Raw genomic sequence first — 23408 nt, forward strand, 5'->3', positions numbered from 1 at the left:
GGTAAAAGTGAACACTAGGAAAGTTTCACTGTTAGAGAAATTAAGGAACACTCCATTTAGATTGTACTTATCACTCCATGCACCATTAGAGGGAAGCAGTTTCTATATTAAAGTCTGGCAGAAAATGGAAGTGGTGCCACTTTAACAGAAATGGTGTAACATCACAGCTTTCAAAAGGTTTCTTTATCAAGCAACACTTATTTACCTACATGGCAAGAAGCATAAATGTTATGAAAAAATGGGAAGCAGCACTAACTAAAGGAATTGTACTCTGTAATTTGACATTATTACTGGTAGAATTGCTGGCACTGTGATTCTGCCACCAAATTTCACATCACTTCTCCTCCCCCCACCCTGCTTTGGAGGTCACAAAAGCTTTCATCAATGTGCAGCCTAAGTGTCAGATTGTATGTGGATCTTCAGATGCATCAGTACCACCATTTTGATTTTGGGTAGGGCTGAGCAGACGGCAGTTACACATTCCCACCCACCTGTCCCTATTGCTTATGAGTGTATGATACAGCGGTAGATGTGATAAACTCACTGGACTCAATTTTAAAAGGTTGGCGGGGTGGGCGGGGGGGTCAACGGGTGCGTGGCAAACACGGATAATAAAAACTTACCTTTCCCCACGCGATCGCGACTTAATTGGTAGCCCTTAAGGTGGCTTCCGGGTTTGCCGTCTGAAAGCTGCACAGTGGGCAGACTGCACACCCGCGTGACAGGCTGTCAGCTGGAGCATCTACATTTAAAGGGCCGTTGCTCCAGTGGATTTTGCTGGAGCAAAGAGCAAGGAGCAGCACAGGGGCAAGGCTGCTCCAAGATTTAACGATACCTCACTTAAGGTGCAACTGGCCGGGGTGAGGAGAAGGAGGAGGGAGCTATTTTACCAAGACGACAGGAGGAAGCGCCCTGCCTCGGCCACCAAGAAGGCAACATATCCCGCACCTGGGTCCAGTGTAGGAAGCGTTTCAATGACCCAACTAGGTCAGTAAAAGTGAGTACACTGACTGATTCTCCTGCATTCTGTGTTGCACATCACCCCCACACCTCCCCCAAACTCATTCTGAACTGCCAGGACTACTCCATCACATCACCCCTCACACCCACTTAAGGCTCATCCTCAACTTACCTGCACTTCCTCACCTCCCCACTTGTGACCCCACCACTACCACTCACCCCAATCCTGATCCAATGTGATATCTCTGTCTGCTACTCAGCCTCTGATGCACCTCTTTCACGGTCAGCCTCACCCAAAGCAATACATTCATCGGTCGGCCACTTCACCATCACTCACTCGCACATCTGTACTTTCTGCCCTTCTAGGAGAAGAGAGGGCGAGGACTGGAGGGGGGCCACAACAAATAATGATCCTCACAGAGGGGGAGGAGGAGGCCCTGGAGATCAGCCGCACCCTCGAGTGCCTGTCCATCGGGAACGCCGAGACTGGCACCCTACAAACATCTGGTGACACAACTTTAACATTCATCACACACAATATGAATTGATGTTAACAATGCTTGGCATGTTGAACACCTCAGTATGCTCATCAACATGACACACCTGTGCTGATGCTTAATATTGCCTTCTGTTCTCTTACAGGGCCTTCAACAACCGCAGTGACGGGAGAGAGCGATTCCTCAGAGAAGCTCCCGGCCTCTGAGGGCATACAGTCACATCTTAGTGAGCCATCCACCAGCACAGATACTCACACCACGATGGGTCCTAGTAGTCAGTTAGTTAGGTTGGCACCTGGTGAGTCACCACACACAAGTGAGCACGAGCAGACACTGGTGGCAGGGGCAGCTGTGGAGAGTCCGTGTCAGTGGGCGCACTCCTCTCCAGGCTCTGCTCAGCTGGATGCAGATGCTGAACCCCGGCAGCCATCCTTTAAAAGGAGAATGATCAAGGGACAGCAGCACATTTGCGAGGTACTGAAACAGGTGCCGCACACTCTCCGCAACAGCGCAGAGGATGGAGGAGTCCAACTCCTGCATTAGTGGAATGACGACACAGATATGTGAGGGAATCTCAGATAGTGTTGCAGGGACGTGAGCAACCTTCTGAGATAGCGTCGCACGTAACTGCGGAAATGTCTGAGATAGTGTTGCATGTAAGTGCGGGAATATCTGCGATGGAGAGAAGGCTAGCCTACGTTGAACTTCAAATGTGGTTCACAAATGAGTCCTTTCGGCCCTGACAAGGGCTGTGCAGATTCAGCGTGAACAACATTCTGCCGCCTTAAACAGGTTGACAGATACTTTAGAAGTGGCCTTACAAAGCATCACACATGTCCTCCAAACTGTTGTCCAGCAGGGTGGTAGGAGTGATGTGAGCCTGGCCCAGGAGAGGGATGATGGCAAAAGGGGACATGGAAGTGGGGACATCACTCAAAGCGCCCCCACATCTCACCCGTTGCCCCCCTCTCAACCAGTACCCGCAATGCTGCCTCCTCTCCAGGTGGCTGAGTCAGCCCCTGCACAAGTGCAGGTGGAGCAGTCTTTGGAGGGGCCCCTAGAGGGTGTAGGCTGAAAGCATCTAAGCTGTCCAACCATGGACATGAGCAACTTGCCACTACCTCGGCTGCAGACGCAGGGGATACACCACGTAGAAGTGGTAAGAAGAGAAAGGCTAAGGATTTGTGATCACGAAGGGTATGCATGAGGGTGTCTGACAGACTGTCATGTTTTTCATTTATATTTGGTTTATGTTAAAGTCACATTAAATGTTATCATTCTCACCACTACTGCCACGTCTTGCCCATTCTTGACTGGCTTTTGTGATAACGCCCTCATATGCTTCACCATGAATGGCGACACTCGATGCCTCCCAGTGGGTCACTTTACAGTGGGTGTATGTGTAGTTGCAGGATTGTTTTGTGCAGGGAGTGAGGGGGGTTGCTGGTGTTGGCGCTGGTCTTTCCAGGTGGTGTGAGGACTGAACTCTTCTCACTTTCTGTTCTTACGAGAAATGTTCACACATGCGTGACTCCCTGGCCACACGAGCAGCCAGGTGAGCCGTTGTTCTGCCCATGGGTTTGTCCTGCTCCTGCTCCTCCTCGATGTGGATGGTTGAGGGAATGAGGCCTCCTCAACCGGTACTCCTCTCTGTTGCGCCATGTTATGCAGGATACAACACACTACTATAATGCGACCCACTCTCGCTGGTGCGTATTGAAGTGCTCCCACAGAACAATCGAGGCACCAAAATCGCATCTTGAGCAGCCCTATCGCATGCTCAATTATAGAGCTGGTGGCGATGTGACTGTTGTTGTATCGACGCTGTTGCTTTCTGATGGGGTTCCTCAAAGGTGTCATGAGCCATGTGTGTAGGGGGTATGCCTTGTCCCCGAGGAGCCAGCCCTTAAAGGTGTTTGCTGCATGGAAGAGGCCTGGGATGTTGGATTCCCTCAGAATGAAGGGAATCTGGCGCACATGTGAAGAAATCTTTTGTGGTGGTCACAAATGAGCTGAGGGTTGATGGATTGATACCCCTTTTTGTTAATGAACAGACCTGGTTCGTGTGGAGGTGCTCGGATTGCTATATGCTGGAACCAATGTCCTCGCGGGGAGCTTCACTAGTGCTGGGGGGGGGGGTTTAAACTAATTTGGCAGGGGGGTAGTCACCAGGATCTAGCATTGTGAAGGAGAAACAAGGGGCACAAAGGATCGGGGGAGAAATATATCACTAGAATAAGAAATAGTACAGTATTAGGTGGGATCAGACTAAGAGAGAGTAGAAGAAAGTCTAAGACTGGTTTGTAGTGCATGTGTATAAAAGCACGAAGCATGGTAAACAAGGTTGGTGAGCTGCAGGCATAAATAGCCACATAGGAATATGATGTTGTGGTGATAACGGAGATCTGGCTCAAAAAAGGGCAGGATTGGATACTAAATATTCCTGGATACAAGGTGTTCAGGAAAGATAGGGAAAGGAAGGAAAAAAAGGTAGCGGGGGAGCAGTATTGATTAAGGAGAATATTGCAGTGCTGGAGAGAAAGGATGTCCTGGAGAGAAAGTTAAGAAATAAAAGAGGTGCCATTACACTACTGGGTGTATTCTATAAGCCACCAATAGTGGGAAGGATATAGAGGAGCAAATTCGAAGGGAAATTAGAGTGGTGCAAAAGCCATAGAATAGTGATAACTGAGGACTTCAACTATCCTAATATAGACTGAGATTACAATAATAATATGAGGAGCAAAGAGAGGGAGGAAGTTTTGAAATGTGCTCAGGCCCAACGAGGAAGGTGGTATTGCTCGACTTGGTTCTAGGGAATGAGGCAGGCCAAGTGGAGCAAGTGTCAGTGGGGGAGCATTTAGGGAGCAGCGATCATAGTATCATAAGGTTTAGAATAGCTATGGAAAAGGACATGGACCACTCTCAAGTAAAAATACTCAATTGGAGGAGAGCCAATTTCAATGGGATGAGAACAGATCTGGCCCGGGTAAATTGGAATCAAAGATTGGCAGGCAAAACTGAAATGAACAGTGAGTGGACTTTAAAGAGGAGATGGTTCAGGTACAGTCTAGGCACATTCCCACAAGGCAGAAAGGTAGGGCAACTAATGCCAGAGCTCCCTGGATGACAAAAGAGATAGAGTAAGATGAAACGGAAAAAAGGGGTGTACAACAAATGTCAAGTTGATAACACAAGTGAGAACCAGGCAGAATATAGAAAGTTCAGAGCAAAAGTAAAAAAGAAAATAAGAGGGGCAAAGAGAGAGTATGAGAATAGACTGACGGCCAACATAAAGGGGAATCCAAAAGTCTTCTACAGGCATGTAAACAGGTAGTAAGAGGAGGGGTGGGGACGATTAGGGACCATAAAGAAGATCTACTCATGGAGGCAGAGGGCATGGCTGAGGTACTAAATAAGTACTTTGCATCTGTCTTTACCAAGGAAGAAGATGCTGCCATGGGCTCAGTAAAGGAAGATAGAGCTGAGATACTAGATGGGCTAAAAATTGATAAGGAAGAGGTTAGCTGTAAGGCGAGCTATACTTAAAGTAGATAAGTTACCCGGTCCGGATGGAATGCATCCTAGAGAAGTAAGGGTGGAAATTGCGGAGGTACTGGCCTTAATCTTCCAAACATCCGTAGATACGGGGGTGGTGCCAGAGGACTGGAGAATTGCAAATGTTACACCCTTGTTCAAAAAAGGGTGTAAGGATAAACCCAGTAACTATAGGCCAGTCAGTTTAACCTCATTGGTGGGGAAACTTTTAGAAACGATAATCCGGGACAGAATTAACATTCACTTGGACGAGGGTGGATTGATTAGGGAAAGCCAGCACGGATTTGTTAAAGGCAAATTGTGTTTAACTAACCTGATAGAGTTTTTTGATGAGGGAACAGAGAGGGTAGATGAGGGCAATGCAGTTGATGTGGTGTATATGGACTTTCAAAAGATGTTTGATTAAGTGCCGCACGATAGGCTTATCATCAAGATTGTGGCCCATGGAATAAAGCGGGCAGTAGCAACATGGACACAGAATTGGCTAAGTGACAGGAAACAGAGAGTAGTGGTGAACGGTTGTTTTTTGGACTGGATGGAGGTGTATGGTGGTGTACCCCAGGGGTAGTTGCTGGGACCCCTACTTGATATATGTTAATGACTTGGACTTGGGTGTACAGAGCACAATTTCCAAATTTGCAGATGACACAAAACTTGGAAGGGTAGTAAACATTGAGGAGGATAGTGATAGACTTCAAGAGGATATAGACAGGCTGGTGGTATGAGTGGACATGTGGCAGATGAAATTTAACACAGAAAAATGAGAAGTGATACATTTCGGTAGGAAGAATGAGGAGAGGTAATTTCAACTAAAGGGCACAACTCTAAAAGGGGTACAGGAACAGAGAGATATGGGGGTATATGTACACAAATCATTGAAGGTGGCAGGGCAGGTTGAGAAAGCGGTTAAAAATGAATATGGGATCCTGGGCTTTATATGCAGTGGCATAGAGTACAAAAGCATGGAAGTCATGATGAACATTTATTAAACACTGGTTTGGTCACAACTGGAATATTGTGTCCAGTTTTGGGCACCGCACTTTAGGAAAGATGTGAAGCCCTTAGAGAGGGTGCAGAAGAGATTTACTAGAATAATTCCAGGGATGAGGGACTTTAGTTACGTGGATAGACTGGAGAAACTGGGGTTGTTCTCCTTGGAACAGAGATGGTTGCGAAGAGATTTGATAGAGGTATTCAAAATCATGAAGGGTCTAGATAGAGAGACACTGTTCCCATTGGCAGAAGGGTCAAGAACCAGAGGACATAGATTTAAGGTGATTGGCAAAATAACCAAAGGTGACATGAGAAAAATCTTTTTTACACGGCGAATGGTTAGCATCTGAAATGCACTGCCCGAGGGGGTGGTGGAGGCAGAATCAATCATGGCCTTCAAAAGGGAACTGGAATAATACTTGAAAGGAAAAGAATTGCAGGGCTACGTGGATAGGGCGGGGGAGTGGGACGAGCTGGATTGCACTTGCATAGAGCCAGCACGGACTTGATGGGCCGAATGGCCTCCTTCCATGCTGTAACCTTTCTATGATTCTATTCTAATCGATTGCAATCTGTGCACGTGGGAAGCCAGCCACAGAGTAGGATCCCACTGCCCTCTCCATTTGGCTGAGGTCGTCCATGGGAAAGTTGACTTATTACGAGCCTCTGCGAAACAACCCATCGGTGACCTGCCTTGTGCACTTGTGTGCAGACAACTGAGAGGCCCCGTTGATTTCACTGGTGACACCCTGGAACGATCTGGAGGCGAAGATGTTGAGGGCAGTGGTGACTTTAACTGCGACGGGTAATGAGATGCCGCCATACCCAGCCGGAAGCAGCTTGGCATGAAGGAAGCTGCAGATGTCTGGGACCATCTGGCGACTCACTCTCAGCCTCCGTACGCACTACTCCTCAGAGAGATCCAGGAAGCTGAGGCTTGGTCTGTAGACTCTCTGACAAGGATAGTGCCTCCTGCAATGTCACTCACTCTGTTGTTCCCCTCTCTGCTCTTGTGCAGGTGCCTATGGGGCACAGCACTGTGTGATGGAAGTGCACGCCATGCCTGGCGAGGATGGTGATATTCCTCATCCTCGGATGTACTGGTGAATGCAGCCATCACGCCCCCCCATCCTGATGGGGTCAGTTTCAGGCGGTCCGAAAAGTTGGTAAATATGTGTAAACAGAACAATTCTGAGTGGAAACCAAGAATTTTCAATCTAAACACAAAGATCTCCCAGCCAAAAGTTTGTCTGAGAGAACTGGGTGCCCTCCTGCAATAACTCACCTTTTCACTTCCCCATCTGTCAAACTGGCATTTAAATGTCCAAATGGCTGCTGGCTGAAACACGGCTCCTTCACCATGGCGTGCTTCAGAGGCCATGGGAAATACGCTGAGGCAGAGTTAAAATCCTTTCCCTGCCTCAATCAACGTAAAATTAAGTACTTTAACAAGTTCAACTCCCTTAATTACTGGTTTACATACCAGCCCGCTAGTTTTATTTGCTGGCGGGACGTCCGGCTTCTTGAAGCGCTCGCGCATCCAGATGGATCTGGGTCAAACGTGGAAGTCAGCGGGTTGAAGCCGGGATTTGTTCCCACTCCGGATTTCTACGATTTTCTTTGTCCCTCTGCCCCCAATGCACCCGGACTTGGCTTTTAAAATTGAGCCCACTTTGATTGTTTTTGCATTGGACCTGGAGGAAGAGCAGACATAAGAACATAAGAACATAAGAAATTGGAGCAGGAGTAGGCCAATCGGCCCCTCGAGCCTGCTCCGCCATTCAATAAGATCATGGCTGATCTGATCCCAACCACAAATCTAAAGAACACAAGAAGTCGGAGCAGGACCCGGCCACATAGCCCCTGGGCCCTCTCCGCCACCCACAGGGCATTGACCGATCCGAACTCAGCTTCATGTCCAATTTCCTGCCCGCTCCCCATAACCCCTAATTCCCTTTACTTCTAGGAAACTGTCTATTTCTGTTTTAAATTTATCTAATGATGTAGCTTCCACAGCTTCCTGGGGCAGCAAATTCCACAGACCGACCACCCTCTGAGTGAAGAAGTTTCTCCTCATCTCAGTTTTGAAAGAGCAGCCCCTTATTCTAAGATTATGCCCCCTAGTTCTAGTTTCACCCATCTTTGGGAACATCCTTACTGCATCCACCCGATCAAGACCCTTCACAATCTTATATGTTTCAATAAGATCGCCTCTCATTCTTCTGAACTCCAATGAGTAGAGTCCCAATCTACTCAACCTCTCCTCATATGTCCGCCCCCTCATCCCCGGGATTAACCGAGTGAACCTTCTTTGTACTGCCTCGAGAGCAAGTATGTCTTTTCTTAAGTATGGAGACCAAAACTGTATGCAGTATTCCAGGTGCGGTCTCACCAATACCTTATATAACTGCAGCAATACCTCCTTGTTTTTATATTCTATCCCCCTAGCAATAAAAGCCAACATTCCGTTGGCTTTCTTGATCACCTGCTGCACCTGCATACCAACTTTTTGATTTTCTTGCACTAGGACCCCCAGATCCCTTTGTACTGCAGTACTTTCCAGTCTCTCGCCATTAAGAAAATAACTTGCTCTCTGATTTTTCCTGCCAAAGTGCATAACCTCACATTTTCCAATATTATATTGCATCTGCCAAATCTCCGACCACTCACCCAGCCTGTCTATATCCCCTTGCAGGTTTTTTATGTCCTCCTCACTCTCTACTTTCCCTCCCATCTTTGTATCATCTGCAAATTTTGATATGTTGCACTCGGTCCCCTCCTCCAAATCGTTAATATAGATTGTAAAGAGTTGGGGACCCAGCACCGACCCCTGTGGAACACCACTGGTTACTGGTTGCCAGTCCGAAAATGAACCATTTATCCCAACTCTCTGCTTCCTGTTTGATAACCAATCCTCCACCCATGCCAGAATATTACCCCCAATCCCGTGATTTTTTATCTTAAGTAATAATCTTTTATGTGGCACCTTGTCGAATGCCTTCTGGAAGTCTAAATACACTACGTCCACTGGTTCCCCTTTATCCACCCTATACGTTATATCCTCGAAGAACTCAAGCAAATTTGTCAGACATGACTTCCCCTTCATAAAGCCATGCTGACTTTGTCCTATTAAATTATGCTTATCTAAATGTTCCGTTACTGTCTCCTTAATAATAGACTCCAAAATTTTACCCACCACAGATGTTAAGCTAACTGGCCTATAATTTCCAGCCTTCTGCCTACTACCCTTTTTAAATAACGGTGTTACATTAGCAGTTTTCCAATCTGCCGGGACCTCTCCTGAGTCCAGGGAATTTTGGAAAACTATCACCAAAGCATCCACAATCCCTACTGCCACTTCCCTCAAGACCCTAGGATGGAAGCCATCAGGTCCAGGGGATTTATCCGCCTTGAGTCCCATTATTTTACTGAGTACCATCTCTTGAGTGATTTTAATCGTATTTAGCTCCTCCCCCCCGAGAGTCCCCTGTTTGTCCAGTATTGGGATATTCTTAGTGTCCTCTACTGTAAAGACTGAAACAAAATATTTGTTCAGCATTTTTGCCATCTCCATGTTTCCCACCATTAATTTCCCGGTCTCATCCTCTAAGGGACCTATGTTTGCCTTAGCCACCCTTTTTCTTTTTATATAACTATAGAAACTCTTGCTATCTGTTTTTATATTTTTTGCTAATTTCTTTTCATAATCTAACTTCCCTTTCTTAATCAATCCTTTAGTTACTTTTTGCTGTCTTTTGAAGAATTCCCAATCTTCTATCCTCCCACTAAGTTTGGCTACCTTATATGTCCTTGTTTTTAGTCGGATACTATCCTTGATTTCTTTACTTAGCCACGGGTGGCTGTCATTTCTTTTACACCCTTTTTTCCTCAGTGATTTGAGGGGTTGATTCTCTAATTATGAAATTTTAAAAACCGAACATATATATTTTGAAAAACGGTGGCATTAATTGATGAAAATTAGATTAAAAGTAGATCTGGTTACATCTGTGATGTAATTGATCTTTAGACTTCTCTGCTTTGAGGTGGAACCTTAGAGGCAGAATTAAACAGGTGAATGAAAGTGCGTATTTTTAAGAACAAAGTTAGTAATAGTCAGAAACAGGTACATTAGTTACAAACAAAGTAAAAATGAAGCTGAATAATGAAAGTGAAAGAAAGAGAATAGGGAAAAAAAGTGATGCCAAGCCAAATGGAAACATAGCCCCAAATTTAGGCCACGGGATACTGGCAGTTGTGCCTTATTGCGTTAGTCTGAATTTCCTCCCTCCACTATTTCAGTAAGGAGTCGCACAACACCAGGTTATAGTCCAACAGCTTTATTTGAAATCACAAGCTTTCGGAGCTTTGCTCCTTCGTCAGGTGAGTGAAGGGTTACATAAAGGCACAGCATATATATGATGTGGATATATAATCAGAGAACAATGCCTGGTGATTACAGATAATCTTTCTAACTGCCCTTTATCACACCTCGGCAGAGAGATAATCACAGCAATCAAAGGAGTGAATGGTGTTCAGACAGGTTAGTCAGGGAAACATTACATCCAAGAATACTGAATACACAAGGGGTCAAATCACAAAGACAGAGAGAGAGAATGACCAGTTGTATTAAAAACAGATAACTTTTTTTCGCTGGTGGGTTTACGTGTAGCGTGACATGAACCCAAGATCCCGGTTGAGGCTGTCCTCATGGGTGCGGAACTTGGCTATCAATTTCTGCTCGACGATTTTGCGTTGTGTGTCTCGAAGGCCGCCTTGGAGAATGCTTACCCGAAGATCGGTGGCTGAATGTCCTTGACTGCTGAAGTGTTCCCCGACTGGGAGGGGACCCTCCTGTCTGACGATTGTTGTGCGGTGTCCGTTCATCCGTTGTCGCAGTGTCTGTATGTTCTCGTCTGTATGACCAGCAGCGCGGACCCCGGAGGAGCAGGTAAGTGATTCCAATTAGTGGATTGCCTGCTACGATCGCGCGGGCAACCCACTAATTTCACCGAGCGTGTTGACCACGCTCCCGAAACCCAACCCGCCGGAAACCCACAGGCCTGGTAAAATCGGGCCCTCTGTCTTTATGATTTGACCCCTTGTGTATTCAGTATTCTTGGATATAATGTTTCCCTGACTAACCTGTCTAAACACCATTCACTCCTTTGATTGCTGTGATTATCTCTCTGCTGAGGTGTGATAAAGGGCAGTTAGAAAGATTATCTGTAATCACCAGGCATTGTTCTCTGACTATATATGCTGTGCCTTTATATAACCCTTCACTCACCTGATGAAGGAGCAAAGCTCCGAAAGCTTGTGATTTCAAATAAAGCTGTTGGACTATAACCTGGTGTTGTGCGACTCCTTACATTTGTCCACCCCAGTCCATCACCGGCATCTCCACATCATCACTATTTTAGTAGAGGTGTCAACCCATTTATTTTAAACAGATTAACATCAAGTAGTGGAGAGACAAATTTCAGATGAACATGTCCATGTCCGTCCATAGTGTAGTTTGATCTATATTAAAATAAGTATAATTTTCATTATATCGGATTAAAACTACGGTAATGAACTACTCCTAATATTTTTAATATTTGGGTTTGAGCAGCGTCAGAACATGAGCTGGAAAATAATTTGTCAGCCTGAAATTTCCTAGATGAGCTGCCAGTTTAAGGGTGCACTTTAATTAGCTCAGTCTTCAATCTGAATCAGTAACTGTGAACTTTTAATATTTTGACAAGTAATGGATCCTTTATTAAATTACAATGTACAAAAGTTTTTAAAGTCCAGAATACACAGTTATTGCAATAATTATTGGGTTCCTCCCCTGTTTTCAATGGATGCTTTCAATAATAATGTCCTGGGCCGAATCTCAACAGTGCTACTCACGTTATCTGTTCAATCTGCAAATTGCAAAATGTTTCATGGGAGAATAAGTGACTGTCATTTTAACATATAAATGTAAGGGACAGATTCAGGAGCTTGGAATTTGATACATTACCTTTTAATAATTTACCAGTTTACAGTCAGAGTTTTTAAAAATTGTGCTGTAGGTCCAGGGATTATTTGAAAAGAGTAAACCAAATTCAGTTGTTCATCCTGACTGAATATATAGATAAAATGTCTTTAAAAGTGCCCAGCAGAAGAAACAGCATAAGCATCACCTCCTGAGATTCACATTCAATGAAAACTTAAGTAGGCAAAAGTTTGCACCCAAACCTTGAGCAAGTCCAGTCTACTTTAAACTGAGCAAATGGACCCTGCCAGGAGAGTGATCTGAGCTGCTATTTATATTGAATTCACAGTAGGGCAGGAAAGATAAAAATTTTAAGAAGAGAGAAAAATCACAGCCCAAGCTGCACACAAGACCAGATGCAGAACATATGCCAAAGGGGCAACATCAGCAGATACAGATGTGACGGTGCTGGCATTCACATTGCGTGGAAACAGCAAAAGCAGCTGGGAGATACTGGAGCATTTTGATTTACACTGCCTCTACTCCAGTGTTAAACTAGTAATAAACCCAGGACTCCTGGGAGAATGCACTGTATCAGATTTGCAGCAGAATAGCCGATTTGATAGGGTTTCCACTGGAAACTTTAGAATCTATTCCATTTCTGGGTTTAACCTAGAACAAAGTCTGCTATGTGGACTGAGCTGCTCATAAATAATGGTAAGGTTTCAATGATGTCCCCCTGGCTTACAAGTAAGAGTATATACCCAGAGAGGTAACACCTCTGGTAGCAAAGGTCAAAAAGATGGAATCTCATTAGGTAATGATGACTGACAATTATTTTTTCTAACTTTCTGCCCATTGGAAAAAAAATGCCTGTGTTTAAAGACGAAGTATTTCCTGCAGAAGTATCGTAATTGTAGCTGGAATATTGCTCAAAGCAATTATATTTCAACATCAGTAAAGAACATGATTGACCCCAAGGTGTTGCCAGATTTCCACACTTTAAAAAAATATGAGAATGACCATGATATGTGAGGGGGCCTGACACAGGCTGAAGATTACATTACCTCCTCCCACATCACTTCTCTGGAGCCAGCGTTGAACAGATGTGTCGCATGAACCAGACCAGTAGGTCAGCAGCACCCTGCCATGGACTACATCGAATTTGCAAATGAGCTGCACACATTATGCAGAACAAACTATCCCGTTCCAAAAATAACCAAACTTAAGTGGAATGGCGCAGGGGTGCTAATTGGATATGACAGAAAAATATCCCCCAAATTCCTTTTTAGTTAGGTGCCAAATCCAATAAGCGAGGAAGAAAGCTCTCACAGAGAGAGGGAGAGAGAGAGGGAGAAAAAAACGCGTGTTCTGTTCCAAACCACAACTTCCACTTGGATAAATGACGCTCATGTGGGGCCTGAATGACTCGGTTGTGCTGGAACCCAGGACTACACCCATATACTTCCCAACAGCTGGTCATAGCAACGAGTTGAGGTCAGCCCACACTACGGGCACAGAACAAGCTGCCTCCTCCTTTTGAAACTGCAGTCTCCTATTTCATTGTCCCCACATAAGCAGTTTAAAATTATTAAATAAAAAGCACTTTCACATTTCCTCTACCATACCTCAGGCTTGTCATCAGCTTTAACCTTTCTGCGTTTGTGTTTCAAATCAACATTTTAGAAGTTTTTAATCCTCTGAGTACCAAATTTCCTTTGCAAGCACATGAAATACATTCTATCACATAACATCTGCAAAAATTATATACTTTGTCAAATTTGAGTGCCGACTGTTGAACTAGAATTAACTGTACAGAACCATGGTGTATTTCGTCATCTTTTGTACTCACTGAAGGCAGCAATTTTTAAACGGAACCTTGCCTCATTTGTTTTATATTGGTGGAAAAAAGGCTTCACTCTTCCTCAGAAGGTTTAAAAAAATAGGTAATGGTCAACATTTCATTTGAACCCTTTTGAGATTTGTTGTTATATTTATCATAAACCACACCTTCATGGATATTTTGTACCTTCTCTAAATAGAGGGCTGTGGGTTATAAGTTGTTGAAATTTATGTTCATTTATAAAAATATTTTGTTACTTAAAAGATAACCAGAAAATATGGTGGGATCTACCTTACAGCACCAAACATTAACAACAGCCCTGCCTTCAGTGGCACTATTGTAAGGTAAATGAGGACGTTCCTCAGAAGCTAGCTTTTCCTGGCACTTCTGGAGCAACAATCTCAGACCAGTAATAGAAAAGCTGCCCCTAACAGCACCAACTGCCAATTTTCCTTGTTATGAGTGGGCTGAGTACTAAGCCCATCCATCCAGGCCAGCATAGCAGTCCTCTCTTTGCTGACCCATAGGGACCTTACATAAGAACATAAGAACATAAGAAATAGGGGAGCTGTGGTGAGTAGGAAAAAAAAATGCAAATATCTGTTGCTCTGGTGCTGCAGAATATAAACTGGGCAGATTCTGTGACATCACAGCCTAGGGGATTGCTTCTTGAAGTAGCTGTGTAATAGTTTAAATATAGCAGTACAAACTGAATTTCAAGGCACATGAGGATGCCTTAGATATGCATTGAAAACTATTAAAACATTTGTGAAGTTCAATAGTGGGTATGGAACACATGTAGACACACATACATTTCAATGTTGAACTCTTCATCTCTTTCTCTGTACCAATGGGTTGCATCAATGAAAAGCACACCTTCAGTCACGTGTCACGTACAGATAACTAAACTTAGCTCCTTTGGGGGAAGAGGTGCTGAGGTTCCATCTAGTGATGCAAGTCAACTCCTTTTTAGTACTATACTTTGTAAAGACAGTTGTAAGTATTATTTGCTTAAAGGATTGTATTTTTTTTCTGTGCAAAGTTTTCTTTTTGCTGATAAAACTTTGACTTTCGTCAGGTTCTATGATTGCAAACATTTTGCTTTATTTTTGACCCAATAAAGCACATATTTGTTCCTAGCTAATTTGACTCAAACTCAGGATAATAAAATCCACAAATCAGAAGGCCGACCCATACATTGATTAGAGCTCAACATCAACATTATGTATGTATAAAGCACCTTTAACTTAGCAAAACATCCCAAGGAGCTTTAGGAGGGGAGGGGTTGGTACGAACGGGTTGGGAAAGAAAAGATCAGACACTGAGCAGCAATTAATTTTCTTTAAACCAACAGTTAAGCAAGATGACTCACGATCGTTAAGGAAGTATGTTTTGAAGAGCCTGTTGAAGATTGAGAGAGATATAGCTACAGGAAGAGGTTTAGGTAAAAAAAAACTCAGAATATGAGGACAAAATCTGCCTCCGATGTTGAGGTACTGGTGGGAATAGAAGTGGCAGGAGAGTGGTGAGTTGGGACATAAAGTTGGACGGCATTACAAGGATAATCCAAAATGAAGCCAGAGAGGTTTAAAAATGAAAATGAGGATTTTAAAATCAATCACTGGGAGATGGGGACCCAGTGGAAATGGACAAGGGTGATAAGATCAAGGACTAGGGTGTGACAGTTAAGGCAGGGACAGAAATTGGGGCACAATGAGGCAGAAACTGACTTGGAGCGGTGAAGCAACAGTGCTCGCTACTCCATAGTTTTATACTAACCCACTAACTTTTCTTCAGGCCCTTCCCTGAATAGGATACGGAGAAGAGCCCAGCGTCAGTTCAAGTGAAGCTAGGACCCTGGGAGAAGCAAGAGGATGACACTCTCCCCTCAACCAATCAGATCGCAGCATTTTTGACAAGCTGTGTCACTCTCTGAAGGTTTAAAACCAGGAAGTGAAAGGTACAACATTGAAATCTTTGTAAAAACAGATATAGACAGTGGGGAAAAAAGGGAGGGTAAGAAATAATTGAATTAAATAAAAGAGACAGAAGGGAAAAGTTTTTAAAAAAAAAATTTTAATATTTAAGTTAAAACATTTTTTCGATGACCAAAAACTATTAAAATAAGGAGTAGTGAGACTCCACATTTTTAAAAGTTAATTTTTAGTTGTTTGGCAGTCGTTAAGACCGCACTGTTAAAACTTAGTTTAGACCTGGTATTTTTAAGCGTACCTGTTTAGTGACGTAATTATTTACTTTCCAGCTGGGCAGATAAGCAAGTTTGAGATTTTTCAATGATTTCTCTGATTGCAGCATGCAATGGCCCTTTAATTCAAAGCTGTTATATCGCCGGCGAACCAGGAGGAGCAAGTTCCAGATTTCCACGTTTCACTGCACATGTGCAAACATGGGAACTTGCTCCTCCATTTCACCACTAACAACAGTGAGTGCTGTTGAGCTCACCATTATTTCGCAAGGAATTTCTGCCCCAATGGCTTCAATACCTCCAATGTTGAGTTCAAGAAAGAAGTTCCAGTAGGATGGTCAATTGTACAGCTCAACAACCATTGTGGAATCAAGGGTGTTGAGAAAGAGTTAAAGCTCAGTGTTGTCAGCTCTTGATGCTGAACTTGACCTCATGCTTGTGGATAATGTCATCAAGGAGCAGAATGTAGATGAGGATTAGGAAGGAACCAATCATGGAACTTTGGGGCAAGCTGGAGGTGTCCTTTCAGGCATGGGAAAACCAGGTGTGGTAGCTACAATTGGACAGGAAGGAATGATACTATGAAAGGGTGGTGTCCCAGTGGAAAGGCAGTGAAGGCGGTTGGACTGGTCAACTATATTGAAGGCTGCCTGAAAAATGAGAAAAAAAAATGCAAGGAGTCACAGTTGTGCAGGTTGTCATTGGAGATTTTTTTTCCAGATTGGTCTCAGTAAGGTGAGCGGACTGAAGAGGTTCAAATAGGAAGTGGTGAGAGAGGTGGGCATTGAGTCGAGTGATGATGATGCATTCAAGGCCTTTGGAGGAGAGCAATGAGATGATAGTTGGAAAGAATGATGGGCTAATGACAATATTTTGAAGGAAGGAGAAACAAGATACGATGAAAGGCAGCAGCTGGTAATATCTGTAAGCCTGGGGCCAAGGAAATAGTCAAGTTGAGGAGGTGAGAGCAGCTGGTGAAGCTCATAGAGGAGATGAATCCGATGAGGGAGATAGGGGAGAAGCGACAAGAGTATTGCGTGATCGTGGCTGAGACAGGAGAAAGGATTATGATGGTTGGAGAAGGGATAGAGTATGGCAGGAGGAGGCTGAGGCCCTGAATGAATAATCACAGTTTTGGAGATCAAGGAATCCATGAGCCCCTTGTACTTAAGTGTCAGCGTTGAGGAAGGAGTGGCAAGAGAGGGAGGTTGAAGAAGGTGGTTTCTGGTAGAGAAGAGAAATTTGGGGTTGTCATGGCCCTCCAGACTGATATTTGAGTCGTAGGAATATTTGATTGGAGAGCATAGAGGCAATATGGCAGTGGACAACCAAGCTGCTCTCTCACCTGTTCAGGAAAGGTCAGCTGTAGAAATCTAGGAAATCTCCAATGAGGTCACTTAAAGAGAATATTTAATGGACTTCCAAATGGAAACACACTATAAGCCCATGTGTGGGGAGAATTTATGTTTATATTTCTCAAACAAATGCCTAGAACCTTAAAGCTTTGTTATTGCAACATCCCTCCAGCCCACTCTAGCCTCGTTGGAAATCATTCACCCCTTTCGCCTGCCTGGAACACAAAATAGGTGTATAAAACAACTGAAAATGAAACAGATCACGTCAGAATAGACTTGGGGAGGGGTGGAATATTATGCATTTAAGGCACATTTGATATCATTTTCTCACCTGTGGGCAATGCGGTCAGCCACCCGTGTAGAGTAAAATCACATCAGTTCTGAAATAAAGTGACTTCCATCTGTGGAAAATAGTTCCACCGTATTCCGTAGTTACAATGCAAGAATCTGCAAGCATTTTTTTTCTCAAAGCAAACAATTAAGAAAGGAGAGTCTTGCATTCTTTCTCTGTTTGTCATAAGCTGTGAAAGCAGCATTTTTTGCAGCTGTCAGGCCAAACCAAACTGATTTCATGTTTCTCATGTTGACTAAGCAGATGGGCAGTTTCTTTTATAAGTTTTTACTTACCTTTTCCTGACACTTTGTTGCTCAGTTTATGAATAATCCTCAAGAGTTGTGACTGATGAAATAAAATATGATGTTTGGCAAAGCAGAGGGCCAAGGCTGCGAAACATAACCTGATTTGTCATGAAGCCTTAATTCTCCCATTAGAATTACATCACCAAATGGGGTTGGTCAGGGATGGAAAAAAAACACATTTCTCCAGTATTTGGAATACTTTGAGTAAGGGAAATCTAAGAAACCAGAAATTCATTTGGTTTGCTCTTGTGTAATGGAAAAGGAAGTTATGCTTCCTGTAAATGGTGTGATATGTATTAGTTAAATCATTGTCATCTTCAGCCAGTGAATAGTTACCATTTTGTAGAGTTTTCTGAGAAAGCTGAAAGTCTTTGAATGAATGTTTAATGTGGTCAGAAATGTATACCTTTTGTTTAACTGAAAAAATGTCACTGAAGTAATGGCGCCACATTTCATTTACACGGTGACTCTGGGAAGTGTGAAACTTAGCATGGTGAAGGTTTATTGTCCAAAAGTAGCAGGGTGACCGACTCTTTAAGGGACTATATCAATTTTTCTCTCTAAATGATTAAAGTTATTTTTCTCCTCCTGCGTCACAAACCATTCTCCAGCCCACAAGGCGGTTTGGTAACATCTTCCCCAGCCTATACCAATGTTGCTAGGAGACAAACTAGAGAGTGGCCTAGCTTGACTGGCTCCAGGTCTTCCTCCGTTTCTCTGCCTCACTTCTATTGGGGAAGTGCCATCTGCTCTGTGGCAGAGGTGGGTTGATGCTGTAGGTTTTTTTTTCTTCACCAGGTCCTCTGTTTAATGTCTAATGAAAGAACTGGGCCTTCATTAATGGAATTCTCCCAACCCTACACCCGCCTGTTGGTAAGGCTTAAATTCTCAGCGTTGTGGTTGAAAGGCAGGAGTACTGCTAATTGAGCCAAACATCTGTTTAAATTTTTCTTGGAATATCCACCCATTCATGTAACCCTTTACAAAACACTTCTATTTAAAATTTCTGCTGTTCATAATGAAAGCTTGCTGGCTTTTACTTTTATTTTTGATAGCTTTTTACAAAATAATGCATTATCAAAAGTAGACAAAGGAAATACTGGACAATATTTCTCCACGCTTATATAGTAATATTTCAGCATATTCCTGAGGTGCTTGCTATTGATAATTTAAGTACTCATGTTGTATCATAGCTTGTGTAAAGTTCACATTGATACTAGCACTTCAGGCAGGTGGGGAGAGGCAGCTCATTTTGAGAAGTGATTTGTATTTGATGGTTGAGCCAGTGATGTTAATAGGAATAAATATGTAACAGTGAGTTTAATAGTCTTTGCTCAGCTATAACTTGGTTTTGGCTTCACTTGTGACGGATACCTGTAACCTGTCATGCTGCATGAACACATGCAATATAATGGTGTGGAACTTGTTAATTTACACTGCACCAATATTGGTATTGGCCATTCTAATGTACCCACTCTGCTAACTGCCATTTGCTGTCTCCACTGACTGCTGTTCCACTACTTATTTTTTTTAAATCGCCTGCATCAGATATACACACACAACATTCATGCACTGCAGCCATGGACCTATAGAAATGGGGCAGCTCTACTCAATCCACCAAGGGCAGATTACAGCACTGAGTCTTGAAACATAAACTTGGCCCAGATTTTGCCATAGCAGGGCATCTAATGGCTTCTGCCATTAGTTAGACTTGCCCTTGCATGTTTAGGTTTTTAAATTTTTTGCATGGCAAGTTGCTGAAAGTGTGCACTTTTTCGCAGTGAGAGAAACAGGGCATCTGGGACCTGAGTGAACAGGGCAAGCAACTGTGTATCTCCTTAACTCATTAGATTGAAGGATTGCGAAATAAACCATGCAAGGACTGAGAAGGAAGTGTAAAATATTAGAGTGGGTGAATTCAATGTCAAATCAGGTATAGAAAGAGAAATAAAAAGAGAGAAAGAAAGATTGGATTAAAAGAGAGAGAAAAAAGAGACAGAAAGGAAAAGTAAAAAAAATAAGAATTTTAAATTTGACATTTTTAAAATGTCAACAACAATTAAAACCTGAAGGAATGAAACTCCACACTTGTAATAGTGAATTTTCAGTGCCAAAGAGGTTGATTGGCAGACTTATCACATCATTAAAAGGGTACTTACATTTGAAATGACGAGACTTAACTTTCTGTGGCGAGTTTAGTTCATATCTACCTGGCAAATACAGCAACTTCACTTCTTTCAATGGTGAGGCAGACAGCGAGATGCCATTTTCACAAAGCTAACGGCAGAGTGGAGCAATTCAGACAGCAACTTTTGGATATTCGCGGTTAACCGCGCATCTGCCCTTCGCCTGAAGTTGCTGTACCATTAGCGCATAAATAACGGCGAGCACTATCAGCCTGACCGTTATTTTGACAGTAAAATCTGGCCCAAACTAGATAACACACTGGGAGATCTGGACTCGTACAGCTTTTTGCTAGAGTTATGACTTTAGATTCCCTAATGGATACTGTCTAACCAGAGGAACTTGTTTTGATGCTGGTATGAGGAGGTTTTGCTGTTGGGTTGGATCCACAGTCCATGTGAGATTCATTCTGGGCCATGTAAGCCTGTATTATAATTATATTAGTTTAAGCCCTGCTTGGAGAATAAAATAAGAAAGGGCAGTGATAAAGCAGTGGGGAGTGTGCATTTTAAAAATAGATTACATCATTTTTTTAACTAAAGTAATCTCATATAACCATTTGCTTCCTTTACACAAAGAACAATTTATTTTCCCCATACTTTAAGGTGAGAGCTTCAGTGTAAGTAAGGACGCACCTAGAGCATGATATATCAATGTAAAAAGCTCATTTGAAGCTAATCTCAAGCTCGGCCTATAAATATTTATTTACTAAGTAAATGTGGCAGTGATTCTTGTGTTCATGCATGCTTACTCTCTGTAAACCTCCATGATCCTTTCTAGTTAATATAACAAACTCATTTTTTGTTACAAAGGGAGGCAATGAATCATTTACTTTTAGTTGGGGGGATAAAGAAACCACGCTTATATATTCATAAAAGAATGCTACATAACGAGGCATAGTTAATTAATTTTTACTTTACTCCGAAGCATAACTCACCAGCACACATACAGCATCTTTATCACACGGACTCTACAGATTTATTTCATGTTCAATGTATATAAAGGATGCAATGTATGCAGACAAGCACTATACTTTTTTATTGATAGAAACGGTTGTCCGTTGAAGAAAATGGCATTAGTATCATCAATGTATGTGTGAGAGTGCAGGGAGTTATAATCAATGTAATTGCACTAAAATTCACATTACTTGGGAATACTGTATGATTTAAAAAATTTGGTACATGATATGAAAGTCGGCATTATAAAATCCTTAAATATTCAATTCTCTGGGAGATAGCGTATAATTATCTCCCTGTCTATATCCGTATCAATGTGTTTTTTGTTACAAACTCTCCTTATAAAGCTGTTACAGCAACTCCCGATCTAACACACGTTATTTATGGCTCCCTGATGCAAAGTGTAAACCCCACCAAAACACTCATCATATATAAGGCTCACAAAGACATCCTTCGATGGGTATCTAGCGTACTTCCATTTTCTCTTGTTATCTATGAAAAATGCTGTGACAAGTAGGTTGGAAATTTAGAAGGAATCAGTTATGTTTTGATTTTTTTTTTAAAAACAGCTCGGGAAGCAGAACTGTTTTAAGCAGTCTTGTTAAAAATTGGAAAGAATCTTTGAGATAGAAACATGCTCGCTTCTTTCATGGGTCGGGGAAAAGAAAACAACAAAGCTAATTACAAAATGATCATAGGCTCACTAATAAGTCATCAACATGCATCCCTTGCTGGGAGCGTGAATGCAGCTTGATAGTAGGAAAGGCAAAGTTAATGAAAATTTTCATCGAACATGCATAATCTGGGCAAGATTTGCACCTGTGCAGCTGTTAGAGATGAAATGAGCTGCACGCTGTACCCTTGCTTGAATCTCTGCAGCAGTTCAGACAGTTGTAAACGCCTTGAGTAGAAACACTGAGTACTGTTAATGGATAGGTTTATTTTAAACCATGCCATCTGCTATCAATCACAGAGAAGTATGGGAACAAGTTGGCTGTGCTCCCTTCTGTGAAGCTGATAGAGATAGGGCTCCAGCATACTGGAACATTTAATCCCCAGGAGAATAAAACATCAAACTTGCTCACCAGCCCCACTAACAATAATAAAAAATGCCTTCTCCTAAAGGTGACATTCCTAATTTACGATTATTTGTGTCTATAAAGTGTATTCTTTGGCACTTGGCTCATTCGTACTGTCTCACTATAAGAACATTACTTCAGTGCTGCTTTCAGTAAATTGAAACTCTTTTGTCTCTGCTCTTCCAATCACTATCCGGTACTCAAGGCGTTAATTAATTAGCCATTGGGAGCTACATTTCTGCTTTGTACATGGTGAGCTGAGTTGTGTTTATGCAATGACATTCAGAAATGATATTTATTAAAACTATTAATGAAAGCTATCTGAGTTAAGCTTAAAAACTTATTTATAATGGGTGCCCGTCCAAAGGCAGCTGAGAGGCACAACAATATAGGAAACAATGCAGGTACAGTACTAGTCAGGGACATAAATTCATGGACACAGCTTATTACTTCTTTGTCTTCTGTTCCTTATTCCCTTTTGTAATAATGATAACTGTTGAAGTGACCATATGTTTATGGATCATTTTTAACCAATTGACCACCACAAAAAACAAAAGCAGAAGCTTTCTTTTGAAGAGAATAACTCTTTGGTGGAAAAGAGAAATTCTGCTGGTGAGGTTGATTTAATTTAGTAATGTTCTAAATCATGCAACTCTGAACCAGTTTTAACAGGAACAATGTTTACTAGTGTAAGGAGACTTTCACAACCTGTTAAGTGATGTCTAAACTATTCCCTTTGAAACTAAAATAGCCATCTCTTCGGAAAAATCCACTTAGGGAAAAGAAAGGCCTCTATGATACCAGTGGCCAATACATTCACCTCAGCAGAAAGTATCTAAGCGTGCATGCTGACCGCATTGGTGCTTTTTTGCATTCTTGGTGGTAATTGGCAAATAAAAATATTTAAATTATTGGTCAGTTACCTCAGTGATGAGAAAAGAACGAAGAATCTGGGGAGCAGGAAGTAGGCAATGAACACAAGATAGGCAGTTGCCTAGAACTCTAGCACTGTCCAAGGAGAAGTGGATGGTTTGGTGATATGGTGCTATCGTTGCTAACATTGATGAAATGGAAAATCAGGAAAAATTGATAATTCCACTAAGCCACCCATACTTACAAACATACGAATTAAGAGCAGGTGTAGGCCATTCGGCCCCTCGAGCCTGCTCTGCCATTTGA

The 23408-nt window shown here is 42.6% G+C and overlaps 1 long non-coding RNA gene across 2 annotated transcripts in view; it reads right to left on the bottom strand.

Annotated features, from left to right (window-relative positions):
• The window catches only part of LOC137323567 (uncharacterized), an 80792-nt gene that overhangs the window by 38698 nt on the left and 18686 nt on the right, over nt 1-23408 (bottom strand). Inside the window, exons 1-2 of one of the 2 annotated variants that reach the window (XR_010963393.1) lie at nt 20170-20416; nt 7492-7702 (exon numbers count right to left, since the gene is read on the bottom strand). This is a non-coding gene — a long non-coding RNA (uncharacterized lncRNA). Of the gene's footprint in view, nt 1-7491; nt 7703-20169; nt 20417-23408 lie in introns of those variants that run through there. The other variant, XR_010963394.1, reaches the window with a different exon arrangement.

This window comes from Heptranchias perlo, chromosome 7 (genome assembly GCF_035084215.1).
Source record: "Heptranchias perlo isolate sHepPer1 chromosome 7, sHepPer1.hap1, whole genome shotgun sequence".
NCBI lineage: Eukaryota > Metazoa > Chordata > Chondrichthyes > Hexanchiformes > Hexanchidae > Heptranchias > Heptranchias perlo.